Genomic DNA, 18,049 nt, shown 5'->3' with positions numbered 1-18,049 from the left:
GAACAGTCTGTGACGGTGTACTTATGTGTCGAATACCATCCAAATGGGGGTGTTTCCGTGGATTTTGGTTGATCGAGTTGTTCGTTTGTGAATATTTATATATGGTATATTAAATATTGTACATTATTTTACATATTTATATTATATACAACATGCGTGGATATTTTAGGGGAGAAATTTGCTGGGTGAATTGGTAGGAATCGAGGTATTTAGGGTAAGAAACGGGGTATCTGAGGTAGGAATCGTACGTTTGTTAAGTTATATTTGTATTGTATTTATTCTATTACACTTATTATTATATTATACTTCTTATATTTACCAATGGAAATTTATTTTAATATTCTTGTTACCATAGATGTTGCTACTGAATATTCTTCATTATTGTACTTATCGTTATTATTAAAGTTACTATTATATAGTTTTTATGATCTCAGAACGTGGAGCTTCTTTTGTAAGATAATACATCAATAAATATAGAAATATTCTACTATTACGTATTTTTTAAAGACCAGTCATTTTGACTGGCTTTGGTAGAGACAGCTACGTCTCAAATGCCGGTAGTTCTAGTATTAAGTTTAGTAGATTTAAGCGTCGTAGATTAACGGATTAACGTATGACGAAGTTACGAGGTTTCTGGAGGTTGAAAGGGTAGGTTTACTTTATACGTTGAGAAATTTATTCTTTGATAAGGAATTCTGGCGAATAAGTGATATATAGATCAATGTAAAGTTGTTAAAATTGTGGGTTTGGCGGTCGAAAAGGGAGCTTTAGCGTATGATAGTTCGACAAATGTATTGCCTTGTGTTAAATGTTGAAATGATTATAACAGATCATCGTACACGTAGTCGAGATTGAAAAAGAGATTGATTTAAATATTCCAAAGGATTTTTCGCTTAAGGAGATTATAAAATAATTGTTATATCTTCGAGCGATTGATTATTTGTTTTCACGAATATAAGATATGTTCTAGATATTTCTAATCTTCGTAACGTAAACGGAAAACCATGGTAGTGGAAACTGAGCAGCACCCTCACCTTTCCTCCTTCGAGTTCTTAATCGAAAGCCGCAACTCGGTGAAACTTTGAATTGAATCGGACTACTAGTTACGGATCTACACTGCTGAATGCTTGATACTAGCTACGCGATAACGCGCTTTACAGCATCGTACGTTGGACCGGCAAGCAGGGATTAATACTCGGAAGAATCTATCGCCGCGTTCGTTCAAATTAGAGTTTCACGACGAACAAACGACTTCGGCAAACGAAAATTAAAGCGGCTAGATGTGACAAATGATTGTATCTGGAAATTACAAATTCTTTGAAAATTTAGATACTCGGTGTTTTATTTTCTGTAACAGTAAATTCATGCAAAATAGAAGAAACAACTCCGGACCTCGTAACATTCTCGTTCGATAAATTGATCGCCCAAAGAAAGAAATCCATTCAGCTTTCGTTACAAAGTTGCCTAATTTTTCTTTCAAAATATCTCCCGCGAAAGAGAGAAACAAAATGCAATATATCAAATTTCCAAGCGTATTTCCCTCGAATCGTCCAGCACAAAAGAATGCTGCACGCCATTATACCGCGATTCTGTTCCTCTTCTCCGCCTTATATACCCTTCAAAGTTTCTTTAACCCAAGAAAGAGCAACAAAAGTCAAAAAATCAAATTCCCAACATATTTCCCACCAAATCGTCCACCACAAAAGAATGCAAGCCACTATACCGCGATTCTCCTCCTCTTCTCCGCCTTAAACACCCTTCGAAAATTCCTTCAACCCACAAAGAAGAGCAAAAACCAACAAAACCACCCTCTCGCCCGATCCAAAAGCATCGCCGCGTGATTTACATGTTTGCGGCGTTGTTCTCGCTAGGAGAGGGATTCCTCGCGAACCTTCCACCACTGCATCAATGTTTTCTCAGAACGTTTACAACATCACAGACTACTAGATTGTTTGCCAACGTCCAAACAGCGGTTGCGTGCACGGGGTGTCTTCACCCTATTGCACGTCCTTGTATATGCGTATGTTTGTATTTCACGTACGTATGTGTACGTGTGTGTGTTAACTTTGCACGAGAGTCCGGAAGATTCATCGGCTAAAGTGCATTCTTAATACCCGGAAAAAGGGACTCTCTGCTTCCTCCCTTATTTATTTACGAGCCCAGTTCCTCTTTCTCCCTCTCTTGCCTTCCGCGAGCAGCGCTAATGTAACAAGAGGAATCGAGCACAACGGATTTATGCGGCCACTGGTTTGCTAGGATAAGGGTTCGTGCGGTGTATCGCAGAGGAAAAGTGTACGGAGAAGTTGCTGTAATCCACGTATCGGGATTTGGTCGTTTTGGTTAGTAATTGCAGTGCTTGGGAAAGTTGTACGTCGATGATCCTGTGTTTAGAAGTGAATTAAAAGGGAATTTAGATTGCCTCGGGAAAGTATCCGGACGTTTACTGCGGAGAGAATATTTACCGATATATTATGTGCGTTGCGTGAAAGTTCTCTAAATTTCCCGAAGATTATATGGAAGCGTTACAGTCGTGATTGTATTGGCAAAGCGGGAACCCAATCTGAAAGTGGATGTGTAAGTTATAAAACGTTCGCTGTAATCATACCCTTAGGGAAGGATATCGATACACAGCGTGCGAATAGCGGAGTTTTATTTTTTATTATATTACTATTTTTCAGGCAATATATCGACATGGGATTCCGACGCAATTTCAACGATAAAAGCGTAAGAGAATTGCGAAACATAGATGTAGAAAAGAAGTAATCGTTAAGAACGGTGAAAGAACGTAGTTCAATTAGGAAATACGGCGCAAACACGAAAGAGAAATAGACGCAGTAAAAAGATATTCGATAAATAAAAACAATTCAGCAAGTAGGAGGAAACGGTAAAACGTATTAAACAGGAAAGAAATTCCTGCGATAAAAGATGGAATTAAACGTACAGAGGATACTAGAAACCTACAACTCCAACAAATTTACCAAGCGATAAAACTTCGATACATCGCACGAAAGGCAACTTTCTCGATCATTCAACGGCCTCGCAACAATCCCCTAACTATACCCGAAAATTCATGCTCCAACAACTCATCTCAAGTTGGCTTTTACTCTCGGAAACATTCGTTTTATGTGTGTTTTCATTGCACGCGCAAAAGTCGTGTTCTAACTCGGGAAGAAGAGGTCCGGAGTAACAATGGCTGCCGTGCTATGATCGATGACAGCAAAGGTACAGGAATAAACGCTGTGTAGCCGCGTGTTTGCGAATAGTGGAGCGTCGTCATGCACCTTTGCACAAGGGAATGCACAAACAGGAAGAACGACGTTGTACAAACTTGACAATTCCGACCTGTAACGCTGCCTCTCATTAGCAACTTATAAAACATTGTTTTATTCTCGTTGAGAGCAAAATTCAGCTAACGGTAATCTAACTCTCATCTTTTTTCTAAATATTTATTTTGCACGTATCGATTCAGAGACTCTACGTCACTATGTAAATAACTGCAAATAAATGGAAAAGCTGCTTTTTACGAATATAATGTAACAAACGTTTTATACGGTATATAACATGTATAGATAATAAATATACAAAAGACGATATAAATGGTTAATACTGTTGAGAATTGTGGATCTTAATTGCCGAAATACAAGTAAGGGAACACTAAAGTTACACTTAGAATTCGTATTAAAATAGTTTTAGATTTATTTAATAAACGATTTCCAGGATCTTCGTCTCGCCACTCTCTTTGTCTCGCCATCCTCCATGCCACACTGTCAACGGAACAGTTACATTCATCTGTTTTTCGAGACACGCATACTTCAACACACTCATATTCACATACGTGTGTCACTACTACGCGGCCAATCTAGTCTAGCACACAAAATTATGCACATCTCGGTAAATACAATCTCTCAAAATCATTTAGAAACTTCTCTAACAAATACGAATGTCTAGGAGAGCAACTAAATAATCTACGACACAGCCAACTATGAAATTGAAAAGATGTTGAACGATCGGTTACATGGAAAAATCGCAACATATAACGACTTGGAGGATGGAGGATCAAGTTTCGAGATGGATGGTATATGGAGGTTGTGAAGGGCTTTGAAAACGTCGCTGCAGTTACGTGACGCCCCTGTAGAAAAGTTGGCGAACGGGGTAGACCGTATATTCGCGATAAAACGTCGAAAGTTAACGAGTGGTCCTGTGTTTCAATGACCGGTCCATTACTGTTGAACGATCGTACGTTGGGTAAACGTCGCCCGTTTCCCTTATTTCGTGACGTAAAGCCGCGGGAAATTGGGTGAACGCGATGGAAGCGTTGCGCTTCCGGCGATCGATCGTAAAACTTTCGAATTAATTTCTCTTCGAGAACGCGTACACAATGCATTTGCAGAAAAAGGGAAAAGGGAACAATATGTAAAAATGGAACGGCTGGAAAATTGACAATTCTTTTATGTTTAAGATAATTAAATACACATGAGGGAAGAAATTTAATTTAGAGGATGGGAATTTAAATTGTCATAGAAAATTAAGTTACGTTTGTTTTAAAATTCGCAGGTGCTTTGTTGACGTTTAAATTCTACTGGCAAGTTAAATGAAATTTTTACAGAGTTTAAAGCGTGCTTGTGATTTATGTATATATGAGCTGAGGAATATTGCGAATAATGTCTGAAAATTCTATAGGGTGCGGCTAAGAGTTATAAAAATCCCACTTTAATTCTTGATGAATAAGTACAGTGAATAGAGGGTGTAATATAAAACCGTCGAAAATTCATGTATCCGAGATATAGAGCACAGGAGTAAATGGAAGGTCGAAAGTGGCTTGTGTCGTAGCTGTAGGTAAGATGTTCTTCTGCAACCCTCAAAGATCCTGGTTTTCCTTTCAGTGTATTATAACATATTTAACGTGGATGAGATTAAAGATTAAACCATCAATTTAAAGAATAGCCCATTACGTAACAGTTATAATTTCAAACTCTAACAGACGCACGCAACGAGAAAAACAAATAAATAAGAAAGTAACAGATATAGTTAATAAATACAAACGTTACGTATTCCTTTAAAAATATCCCTCAAGGAACGAAGAAAACTTCAGCTGCTCGAGAAGAATTTATTAATGCGAAAAGACGCATAAATCTTAGAGCAGCGCTTACAAAACAACCTTATGAATTGAAACTATAATGAAACTGAATAAATCTTAAGACGTTCAAATAATTCTCACACCGAATAGAAAATCCTCAGATACTCTCAAAATCTCACTAACCCATCGAACCATTTGAAGGATGTTTCTCGTTAAATTCTTTCGAACAAATGACTAAATTGTCCGAATTCGCGAGACTACGATATATTCCAAAATGTACGACAAACAAGAAGAGAAATTTAGGTATTCCAAAAAGTACACGTGCTATTGATTCTTCAACTATTAACATCCCTTACTTTTCCGCCATTTTTCAATCTTCCAAAACAGAAAGCAGAATATCGCAACGTATTTCAAAAGTAGCGTATTACGGCTGGAATTTCATCGTCCATTAAGTCGAACTTGCAGAAAGCGAATTACACGAAGCATGGCTCGTTCGAGCGTAATTGCTAGGCGGCAGGTCGCGTGTTTCTCCGCACATTTTTCGCTATGAGAGAAAGAAACATGGCGAAGCAGCAGCGTCTAGGATAGCCAGCGAGTTCCTCGCGGCAGTTAAGATGACAGATCGAAGGGAATCGAGTTCGCTCGTGTGCAACGGCGAGCCAGAAAACAAGTAGAGTGGAAAGCGGGCCGCAATTGCGCCGGTCCCATCGTGATTTAATGCAACGCGACTGGCAACGATCTTATCTGGCCGAAAGGTCGACCCATCCCAAGGGAAAGCATCGCCGGATTGCGACTCGAGAGAATTCGGGAACGTTCGATCCACCTAGTCGATAAATTATTCCGTCGTCAACTTTCGTCGAGTCGTTCCTTCGTTTCCTTGCTATTTGCAGCACACGAATACGGTAGAAAGCTCCATAACAGGAAATACGTTTCTCCTTGTACGAATTCGCCGCACTTGAAACACGTGCATTCGGAAGGCCCTTTAAACTATCAAATATGTCACGGACTTCCAATTAATCCCATTAATCCAAGCAATCTCGCAATGTATCGTGATTGCCATTAAATCGAGGTATTTTCTAGATTTCGAATTCTCTAAAATCCCTCGCATTTAAAAGCTATCTGTTTTTGGGAACGTTGGCCCGTAAACGTTGGACAGTGAACCGCGGGAAAGAGAAGAACAGCAGGATATCTGGACACAGTAGAGTCTGAGAATAACGTTGAACATAGAATGAATCTAGACATTTGCCTTAGGACAACAATTTTCTAACGAGTGACGAAATTTGTTCCATTCGACGAAACTGAAACAAGCACTCGCGAAACGGAAGATAAACGACTGGAAGTAATCCGTGCAAAAATATAACCATAGCGGCGGAGTCGTGAAAACTGAAACAGGGGACAGTCTGCTTTGAAATATTCATTAAACCTTTCATTACTTTGATGAAACAATGTTTCTTGGCAAGAGACGCAGCCTTCCCTTGATTACAACCGAGTCGGAATAATTTAATAAACGTAATGTCGCTCTAATCCCGCGCAATCACGATTTACAGACGCGCGTGGGCTCTCGAGGCAAGGTTGGCCGAGCGAGAAAGCCATGGGACTATAGGTCGATTCACATACAGGTACTTACGTAAAATATCGGTCGTAAATATTACGATACCTATTGATATTTAGTATAAATTAAATAGATTTTTCTGATTTTATTTTCTAGCTATCTCATTGTATATCTATTATTTTAATAGCATCACATGTTCTTCATGGTGCAGGATATTATACTTATAGCTGGCTGTGTATATAGCGATGGGATCTGAAACTACAGCTGTGCCAATTAAATTACATTATAATTTATATATTTTCAATATAATTTAATTGTACGCTATAATTAAATTACTATACAAATTATATAATTCAAACTTTCTATCGATCCAATTGCTAATTACTCGGTGCAATTGAATTACAGTGCGAATAAAGTACAATGTAATTGAATTACATCTCGGAACTCTGAAGAAGTGAGATAAATATTTTATAAATATTGAAATTTTTCATGTCTACGTTATTATATGTCACTTCCAATAATCATACACGATTCCATCTCGTGTTTATGTCTTTCAATTACATTATTCGATTGTACTTTGATATAGTACTTCAATTGCAATTGCCAATTCCATTGTAATGTAATTGAGCGAGAGGTCATTGAGGAGGAATTACATGTAATTCGCATTACGAATACGATGTAATTGAATTACTTCGTAATTATAATTTATGCAATAATTCGATTGTAATTCCGCGTAACTCTGTCTGGAACATTTCGAGTCGTTTCGAATCGCAACGTATTGTACATGTGGCGACAAATTCGAGTCGTTTCGAATATAGTTCGAAGCTTAAAACTCTTGAAAGTCTTGATAGACTCGGTAGACTCAACGACCGAAGACTTTGACTTAAGTATCATTTGTCTGTGATTTATAGGTTTCGACAAAAAATTGTTATCTTTGACGAAACGTACCGCGATATATATTAGCAGCTGCGATATTTGCGCGATAAATATTTACGGATCAAATATTTGACCGAGCTTTCGTGGAAGTTAGAAAAATAGTGAAATAAATGGCCTTGTGTAAATAGCGTCGTGTAAAAACGTCTAGGTTCCTTTTCTACCGAAACGTTGGCCTTATGTGCTCCTGTGTGGTTGCTATAGCGTGGATGTATAGCGAGATTTAGAGTCGAACAATTGAAATAGATACGATAAACGAGAAAATATTTGACTTTGAAGTTAATTAGTTATGTTAATTGGATTGTGTTTCTGCGATGTATTTCGCGGTATAATGGAATTTGCAGGAATGATTCCGTGCATTTCACATTGTTGACATCGAATTAACGAACATTTCAATGCTGATATTGTTAGAACGTATATAGCGGAATATGGAATTCGTTAAATTGCTTCGTTCTTCCTTCCATTATTCGTTCTTATGTTCCAAGTAGAAAAAAGTATTCGTTAAATGAATCCTGCGTGTCTTTTAGAATTTTGCTAGAACCGAAAAAAATAATACCTCAAATTCTCGAATTTTAATATCCTTTAAGATTCTCTCAAAACACTCATTAAAAATTCGAGATTCTTCAAATACTCAAAAATTTCATAAAATTCGCAAATTTCCTCTGGAAATTCCTTAAATCCTACCGCGAGACGAATTGCAACCGGGCACGGGGACACCCGCAGACTTCCGGTCGTGGTTGAACCGTTTAATTTCCCTCTAACCCGTCGTCCTCAATTCGAGCACGACCTAGAGTAATTTTGCGACAGTAGCAGGTCAAGTTGAACTGGTAGATAAACTCGATTGATCGCGTTAGAAGCTCGTTGCTATTTCTGCGGCAACCTTGGGTCGCGGTTACATAATTTATGTAAAAGACCAAGCGATCGCCAACGATTTTCACATGCTTTACAGTCGTTGAACACGATTTGTGCTAACGTGAATGGCCCGATTTGAAAAAGCGTCGCTTTCAGTAGACGCTCGATCGCGGTTCGATAAGGCGCGTTCATCGTCTATTTCCGCTTTACGTAATACTGTCCCAGTTTTGTCTTTGATAGGTCTCTTTTGTACGGAAATTCTGCGTTAGTTTCAGTTTACTTGATAGTTGGCGTTTGTTGTGGACTGACGAAGGATGGCAGAATGTTTTAGTGTGCCTGTGGTCGATGGCACCTTGATAGGGTGTGAGCGTAATCGAATTTGGAAATCGACAAATCGTGTGCAAGCAACAAAATTCCAATGTTCAGTCGGTTTAGTCGTGTTTTGTGGAACATTTGCGAATTTTTCTCATTCATTTCTCTCTCTTGTTATATTTGGGTACTGTAGTTAACAGGGTACTGTGGGTAAGGATACGAAATTTAGGAATTTTTGGATCCAATTTTACCCACGACCATTGGACAGTACGGAATTTGTATATTTCTTATCAATTTTAGCTACTGCAATTGAAAGTTACAAAATGTCTAAACTGTTTTATTAATCTCCACTACTGTGATTCGAATTGCAGGCAATTTTTGACTGAAAATCAATAACGTTCCTAAGAATAGAACAAACAGTAACTGTGATTTACTGATTGCATATTTTTAAATTAATTAAAGATTTATGAATATCCCCATTGAATCTAATTATGTCGCAGCGTGTACCACAATTAATTCTGTCGCAACGCACAATCTGATATCGTTACAACCTAAATTTTAATAATAATTTAACAATAATTCGTACGATTTTGATTGATTAAAAAAACTAGAAATTCTCAAGATCCCGATGCTTGTCGCTATAACGACAATCTCCCGCGCTATTCCCTTTTATTCAATCCAGCTGAATTCAGCAAGTTATAAACAACAATCACGAATCTCTAAAATGCATGCTTATGAACCTGGTATATAATAGATGAAATCCGTTAGTATCGTTTTGTCTGTACGGAATGTAATTGGCTGTAACACTGAAAACTCTACCAAACAAGTGGTATAACATGTACATGTATATACATCAATTAACGTAAATTCCGGCAGTGTTTGTCACACTTACGCGATATACCGTGGAACGCGACAATTTCCAGTCATATTTGTACCCGACAATTAGAACTAAACTCAGCGAACAATAATCTAACCAGGTGAAATAACCTAAAATTGAACCCACAAAGTTGCGCCACATAGAGGACCATGGTGACTCTGATCAATCGGTGTTTGTCGTGCATACATATGTACATGGGATATGTGCATTTCTCTTGGTATTTGTGCTTGACAATCAGAGCTGAAGTAACATTTGTGTCGGGGAGGTAGAAACAGGCGAAAATTGGTAAATCATCGCGTAATGCGTAACACGAGGCACAGTACGTCGCGTTCAGATCAACGTACAAATGATTAAATTCTATGAATTCTTTAAAACCTCATCGTAGATTTATGGTATTGTGCGTGTTATTATACAAACACTTGAACAATTCTCCTTCTACGTACATTGCGAATTTCTTCGTATGCCCTTAGCCAAGATTCAGAAGTTCCTGGCGGCCCATATTCCTGTCAATTTCCTAGAATATTGATAGATTTTACGACCTACATATGTCGTAGTTATATATGCACAAGCATATCCAGTACAATAATGCAATATTGGTTCGCCGCAGTGCCTGCTACGGCATTATTTTTACATCCTGAAATACCACTTGTAAACAGTAATGTAAAAATATCGTATACGAAGGATTCAGTGGGAAAGATAGTTTTTCCAAAAAGGAAAATAGACATGAACATCGTATCTATCTAGTTTCTGCAACGATCCAGTTAGCCATTCTCCATTCTTCGATGATGAAAGAATTTCTAAGGCATCGTAAGTAGGTACAAGGCTTTATCTTAATATATTCTTAATATTTTTCAAATATTAAAATTATTTCCGATTAAAAATTGTCTCACTTTTTCATCGAATCTCTCGCGTAAGTGATATTTCATTTAAAAAAAAAAATCTAGAAGATTACAGGTACTATACGTAACAGAGCCCGTGCATTATGATCTATCGATTAGGATATCCATTAGGATATCCCTAGGAGACGAATATAATGCACATATATCGGGCTAAGTGGACTCTTTTTCACTACGAACGAAAATTGCGATCGAAGTGATTGCTCTTGGTCCATGCCAGAAACAGGCTAAAATTGGTTAAAATTGCTTGAATTACGGAACGCGGTTTCGATCACGATAGACTGAGCTGAACTCGATTAGCGAGTGGGCTGAAGTGGAGCATGAACTGGACCGGTGTTCCACTTCGTGAGTGTTTGAAATTTGCGCGCACCGGAGGATCAATCGAACGGGAAAAATCACGACGTCGAGATATCGAGTGTCAGCAGCTTGCTCGTTCCACGTTCCAGTTAATTTTTCCTAGTAGATACAAGTAACGTTTTTTATTATCGGTTTGCTGTTTCTTTTTTTTTTTTCTTTCTTTTTTAACTACACGTTTATCACACATAAGTGAATTTGAGCGTCCAATTTTGATATTCAGATATCAATCGTGACGAAAAAGATCTTTCGAGATTGACAATAAGCCCTTGCATACATTAATTACCTAACACTTGGCTGCTGGATTTCATAATGAATTTTTAAGAACATTTTAATAAATCTTACGACCTTGCGGTCGTATATAACCTAATGCGTACTATTTTAATGCATATTTAATATTTTAAATTCAATTAATATCATCAAACTCATCACGTCAAAAATCATCTACTATCGTTTCCGATAAAAATTTTCCTATTTCTATGTAGAAGGTTACAAGTATATAGATGGCACGTGCATTATAATCTATCAATTACTATATATCCATCGGTATATCTCTGTGAGACGAGTTATTTTTAACTTGAAGAATTTGTTACTAAACTAAATCTTCCGGCGACTTTCTAGGAGCATCAATTTTTATCACCATCAGTTTCAATGATGAAAACTAACTCCTGTAACGATCGTTAAACAACCATCTAAATTCCATTCTAACCGCGAAACCAAAGGAAGCTCCATTGGAGAATCCAACCGGCAACTGAAAGTCATCCTGTTAAATTCTGGAAACGATCTCACGAGCAAAATAGAGGGAAGCCAGTCTATTCGAAGGGTTCGTGTCACTGGACACGAAAGATCGCGTGCAGCAGGAAAAATGCAAAAATTAATCGAGAGATGGGCTAAAGTACCGCAGTGTAAGCTCGAGGCAAATCGAAACACGTTGAGTGGAAATTGTCGGATGAGGTTTTCCAACGTGCAGACCGCTCGTTTATTTAATCGCTCATTCGCGCGATCAATTATCGGCCACCGTCCCCCGATTAATCATCATCGTTCATTGCGAAAATCGCCGAGGGATGATGAAACACTGGCAAAGGTAAACGATTGTACAAAATTTCAGGGGAAAATGCTTTCGCACGTGCAGAGGAGAAAATGTCGAATAAAAAAGATGCAATTCGTACATAAATTTTTCATTGTGATATATCCGTAGTATTTTATAATTGCGCTCCAGGGTTTATACGTACTTTCTTCCAATTGTCCTACAAAGAACGTGTTTAGTGATTGTGATTATTCAGCCGACTATTTAAAGAGTGCGAATGTAAATGATACGAGTTAGGAATTTAAGAAACAATAACAGCGCTTCTAGGAAGAATGAAGGGACTCGCAAAAGCGTTTCAAAAATTCTGACGAATATTTTCAACTAGCCGGATCCTCAAAATTTCCGACAGCTAGGAAATTCCTAAATCAAACAAGTCCTAAAACTAAAACTGCCCGCGAACCGGGTCACGTCCAACTTCCGCAAGCCTCCCAATTCCCATCGGTAATCGTGGTTTCGCGAGGTATCAATTTATGTTCCTATAAATCATCCATCTACCTGATGCATTCGAAATAGTTTGAAAAACTTCGAAAAAATTACAAGCTATATTTAAGGAGAAAAAAAAAAGAAGAAAAGTATAAATAAAATTAAATTCTTTAAAAGAATCCTTCTTTTCACATAGAACGGTCATACACGGAAATTTCCTATATTTAATCTTCATTTTTCGGAGCAATTCTATGTAAACGTGATTTCTGTTCGGAGTTTTCCCACAGAAATTCTTCCGCGAATATAATCCCCGTCCATTCGTTGCAATTGATAAATTAATTAGTCATTCTTGCAAGTAATTTCGATAAACTTTTTCTTCGTGCATGCAGAGTAAGTCTCGTAATAGGACGATTTCGAATAACTCGGAATTTGTTATCCGAAGATTCGGAACATTCAACAGCCTACCAGGGGCATTTATTAATTGTTCGAATAATTCTTTAATTAAAATATTAAAACGATTCGGAGGCTCGTTAAAATATTTGATGCTGTAATTTTTAATTTTCGCATTCACTCGTTTAGAATAGACGAAGCAAGGATACGGAAAGAGTCGGTTTAAAATTGGGAATTATTTAGCCTTTGTGCACGATCACGATTTTGATTTGCGGTTGTCGTCGTTTCGACTAAAGCATTTCGGCGCGGCAAAGGCCTCGTGACAGAAAGTCGATAGGAACGTTGCTGAAAATTAATGAGCCAATCGTATGTATCCCAACGCTGCTCGAGCTGCTGGCATAATTAATGATCCCGTTATTTGTAGTTTCTTCGGTTCTCATTGAGCTCCCGTCGGTTTTCCCAGATCGATCCTGGTTCTTTCGATGAAATCGATCGATTAAATTAACACGTTGCTTGCCACGATGGTCGTCGGTGTTTGGCGTTGCTGTATCTTTTAGAGCGATTAAAGTAACATAAATTTCGTCGACTAGAAGATTCGTAACAATGTGAATGACCAGTATAATATTTTACAAAAATTGAATTGGCGCGGTATATTTCAATTTATCGTGACTCGCAAGGAAAAAATATGTCAAATTGGCATGGCGGTCAACGTGTTAATAGAATTTATTTGACAAATATCGAATGAAAAATTGTATGGTTAAAGTCACACGGCAGCTAAACTGATTGATCAACTTCATCGAGGTTAATCGTTTAATCTGCGAAAAAATTGACGCTGCAACTGCTAACAGTTGCGGTATAAAATTTCTTACAGAAAGCTTAGCGGTACTCGCGCGACTCTCTACGAACTTTTAAGTTATAGAAAAAGTTACAACTCCTATGATCGATTTAATTTGCTAGAGTTTTGAAATTACCATGTGATAATGACAGGTTTATATAGAAAACACTCGGTGGTTTTAGAAGCGTTCATTTTAGAAGCGACCATAGATCGGTTTGCCCTCTGTTCCTCATGAATTGCTAAACTTCGCCAAAGTCGTAACTTCGCTCTAGCGGTTACTTTCCGAAAGTATTATTCATCGTCTTGCTCACCTTCTATATTAAAGTCCGCTGACCAAAATCCTAGCGTCTGCAGACTTTAAAGTAGAAAAGTATCGAGAAATTCTTTGTTTGTTTAAAGCCTCTAGCAACTGAGAAGTTTTGCCATGCTCTAGATCGAACGAACTTTCACGTCCTGAAAGGAATAAATTCCTAGATTTGTGTGCATTTTAAATAACTCGCTCGTATTCACACGATTAATTAGAATATTTTTGGAATAGCCTAACCCTTTGATTTACAATTTGTCCTTTTAACAGCTATTTATACGAAATATTTTTACTGCTGCGATACCTGTGTGTTGAATAGAAAACAAAATAATTCACGAACTGAAAAGTCGTTTAAAGCAACTTTTGTTCTAAAAACGTAACAGGCCATTGTTGAATTGAAGCTATATGCCACGTGGGAGTTACGGATATTATCTGCGAGACAAGAAATTCAGATAAACCACCCAGAATTTCGTGACAGTGGAATACGTCGTATTTGTACGAAAGTATTTGTTTACGTGAATGAATAAACGAAATAGTAAGACGTACGTATTTCGTAGAAAGTAACGGTGAATAAGTCTCTTTTAATATAACACTTTCTCGAACAACTCTTTAACAACGAAACTCTTTCGAAGTAAAACTTGAGAACGACTCGCTTCCTTAGCGACGAATCGCCAAACATCTTCGAGTCGAGTTACAAAAATACCCCGAAGCACCTTCAATTTGGAAACTCAAGTGAAATAATTAACTCCGAATCAACTGAAACATCGTACGCCGATAAGTAGATATTCTAAAAATACAAAAGACCTCCGAAATCTAGAAAAATCTGGAAAAGTATCGTACGTAAACCATCATCGAAGAACCCTCCTCAATGTTTCTAAAACAAACCCAACAAATATTAATCCTATCATGGCAGAACTGTTAAATGTCGCAAACATATTCTTGAAACGCCAACAGATTGTCCAGTTCACGCAGAACGCTTCACTCCGTCAACAAACTACGCAAATTATTTGAAGAAAAGACCTCATCACCATCAAAGAATAAGAAAAGAGAAGCTCTACAGTCTAAAAATAAGTCTGAACAATATTAATCTCAGCACGAAGAAAAAGAAAGAAAAAATAACGGAGATCACGAAATATTCTTAAAACCATTAAAAATCATCCACTTACGAAATACCTCGTTTCATTGGAGCAAACTATGTACATTAGCTACTTGAAAAACCTCCGTTGCTATCGAAGAAAGCAAGAGACAGAATAAAAAGAATATTGTACGTTATTATTCACCGTTTCGAACTCAAAGAACGTGGAAGATCAAAGGAAGGACAAAGGATAGCAGAGCATCAGGATAAAAGGAAGAATCCTCGCAGGTTGTAGCAACAGAGAGGAAGAGGCCGGTCGTCACGCATGAAAGGGCAGTTGGAACGACTTGGACGTGGTCGATTATCGGTGATCAAGCACGTCGCGGTCATTGACGCGTGATGTACGCGGGTGGAGTCGCATTGTTCTTCGTGCAGCCTGGGAGAGGCCTTAATTACGCCGCTCCTCGTACGTCGTGCGTGTACGTTTGATTTGCGTGGCTGGACGGCCGTTACGTTAATTACGCGCGGACAACTACACGCTCGCATCGGACTCGTCGATGCTTCATCCGAACGATGAACTCTCCACGTTGAGAAACCTCGGTCGAATCGTCTTATCTTTTACTCTCTTTTCACCGCTTCAATTTTTCTACCTGGTTTCTTGTTTCTTGGCTACAATTTTTCTGAAATATTTTTGATATTATACATGTACATGTACGTGACATATATATATGTGTGTGTGTGTATCTAGGATCGTCGTAATAGCATGTATCTTTTAATAAATCCGATGATAGATTCGCTCGTACATTACAAAATACGGTAAGAGGAAGAGGAAGAGAGAAGAGGAAACATCGATGGAAGAAAATCACGTCGATCTAAAGACACGATAAAAGAACCAGGTGTTTACTAACAAAATGGTAGAGCTAAAGAAAAAAGGTATTTAAAAATACGTTTAATGCTGTTAATGTCGATTAAACGAAGTATGAAATTTTAATAGAATCGCAACAAGTTTCAGGTAGAAAGAGATTTGATGCAATAAAACCTGTAACAAGTAAAACATTATATCAAATGCTCCACATACCTCGGCGAATAAAAATAACCTGCCAGATTTATTGCACGCTCGAACAACCACGTAAAACACACGTAAAACACGGTATGATGAAACATGGCCATTAGACGTTTCAATTTGTTCCATGTTACCAGGCACAGTGTCTCATAATCACGTATTAACGTCGTTAAAACGTCACGTGAGCGAAAACATTATGCCGAAAAAAGGCGAAACACCAGGGTGAAAAAGCGAAGAAAAGAAATGGGATGAAACAAATAATGGAAGCAGGTGTACCGTGAAATAACCAAGAATTAAAATTCAAGGCTACTGAATGTTAAAAAACTACGTTTCGCATTCGTCGAGTGGTCGAACAAAATGAAACCTGCGCGATTAACGCGACAAAGAGGGGGAAAGAAAAAAGAAATACGACAATACAACCTGCGACGGTGCACAATTTCTCTCTCTCTCTCTCTCTCTCTCTCTCTCTCTCTCTCTCTGCTTTCGCAGAATTCATTGATCAAAGCTGTAGAGGGTGAGAATCGCGCTATACCACCGCAACAAGATCATTTATCAACGAAACAAAACGATCGGTCGGTGCAATAATGAACATCAAACGTGGTGTCACACGTTGGTTCGTGGTCGAGTTAGTCCGAGGCGAGGAAATAGGGCGACAGAGGATGAGGAAGGGTGGATAGACGTTGATTTAAGCAATGTGCGCCAGCGTATCTTCATTTTCCTGGAAGTTTGAGTTTCAGACGACTGTCGATGATCGTATCCGCGTGTTAAACATCTGAGTTGAAATAGAAAGATCAAAGAAAGAGGCGTATTCGAAGACCACAAGGGATAAACACGATAAAGCTTCCTCTGACACAGTTAAAAGAAAACGTTAAAACGTCCAGTTAGAATCGAGGATAAAATAGACGAATTTATCGATCCATTGTCATTTCACGTTTTAAAAATAATATAAAAATAAATATACCTCGTATCGTTTTCTCTAGTTTTCTATTTATATATAGAGTTTGATCGATATGTCTTTTCCCTCAAACGACAGGGAAATATAACGAATTTTCTATAACGATAAATACAGAACGCTATTTTACAAAATATGTTACAGCAGCGAACTTGCACCACTGCGATTCTTAATCTCGCAAATGAGAAAATGATTCCGAACGTTGTGCGGGTGGTGTATCTCCGTGATCTTCGTAGTCAAAGATCGATTCGATTCGACTCGACTCCACTCGAGGCCATGGGTATGTACAGAGGAAGAGACAGAGGCAGAAGGACTGTGAAACGGGCGAAATCGTCTGGTTTCGACTATGAGCCCCAATAATTCAGAGGCAAATTCTATGGTGGCTCGACAACACTGGCCGAACAAAGACCGCCGCTGGAACGGACAAAGGGATCACCAGGATTGACCCCGGCGAAAGTTCTCGTCTCTGTCTCCTGTTCTCGCCACTCTTCCCTCTTTGCTCCTTTCTAGTCGGCGGTGTGGTTCTCTGTGTCACTATGGCTCTCTGTCTCTCGCTTCGCTTTCCACAAAACGAACCTCTGTCCTCCGCAACTACGTCCCTGTACCTCGTGAACCTGTGGACAAATGAATGCGTCGCAACCGTGGTTGGATTAAAGAGTGAACGATGCTGGAGTGAACCGTTTCGAGGCCGAGGGTTGGAATGGTGCGAGAAGGTCGTTGCGAAAGGCGAGACCGTGGAAAATGCTTTGAGGGTCGAAAATGGTGCTCGATGTTTTCTCCTTTTATGGGCAATTTACTACTTGATGTTTCTTTGGTTAATTAGGACAACTTGAGATTTTCGGAAAGATTCTATCGCAGGATTTTCTATAATGAAATTACAACCTATGCTAGATATTCATGAGAAAAATTATTTAGGGTAGCAAATGATAGCTTCGCGTTTTTAGGGTTACTTCGGTTAATTAACCGACGAATATATCGTAGTTGACTAAACAAATCTCTGTTCGGTTGTGTTAATCTGCTTATAAGATTATTATTAATGGAAAATCCATTTCTAATTTTGAATATTC

At 38.3% G+C, this 18,049-nt stretch overlaps 1 protein-coding gene across 7 annotated transcripts in view; it reads left to right on the top strand.

Moving 5' to 3' along the window:
- Positions 1 to 18,049, top strand: part of LOC122577925 (protein rhomboid) — a 171,570-nt gene that overhangs the window by 134,461 nt on the left and 19,060 nt on the right. The window lies entirely within an intron of this gene.

The sequence above is a fragment of the Bombus pyrosoma genome, linkage group LG3, assembly GCF_014825855.1.
Source record: "Bombus pyrosoma isolate SC7728 linkage group LG3, ASM1482585v1, whole genome shotgun sequence".
Classification (NCBI taxonomy): Eukaryota; Metazoa; Arthropoda; class Insecta; order Hymenoptera; family Apidae; genus Bombus; species Bombus pyrosoma.
The sequence above is the reverse complement of the archived record's forward strand: the minus strand, read 5'-3'. Positions and strand labels throughout refer to the sequence as shown.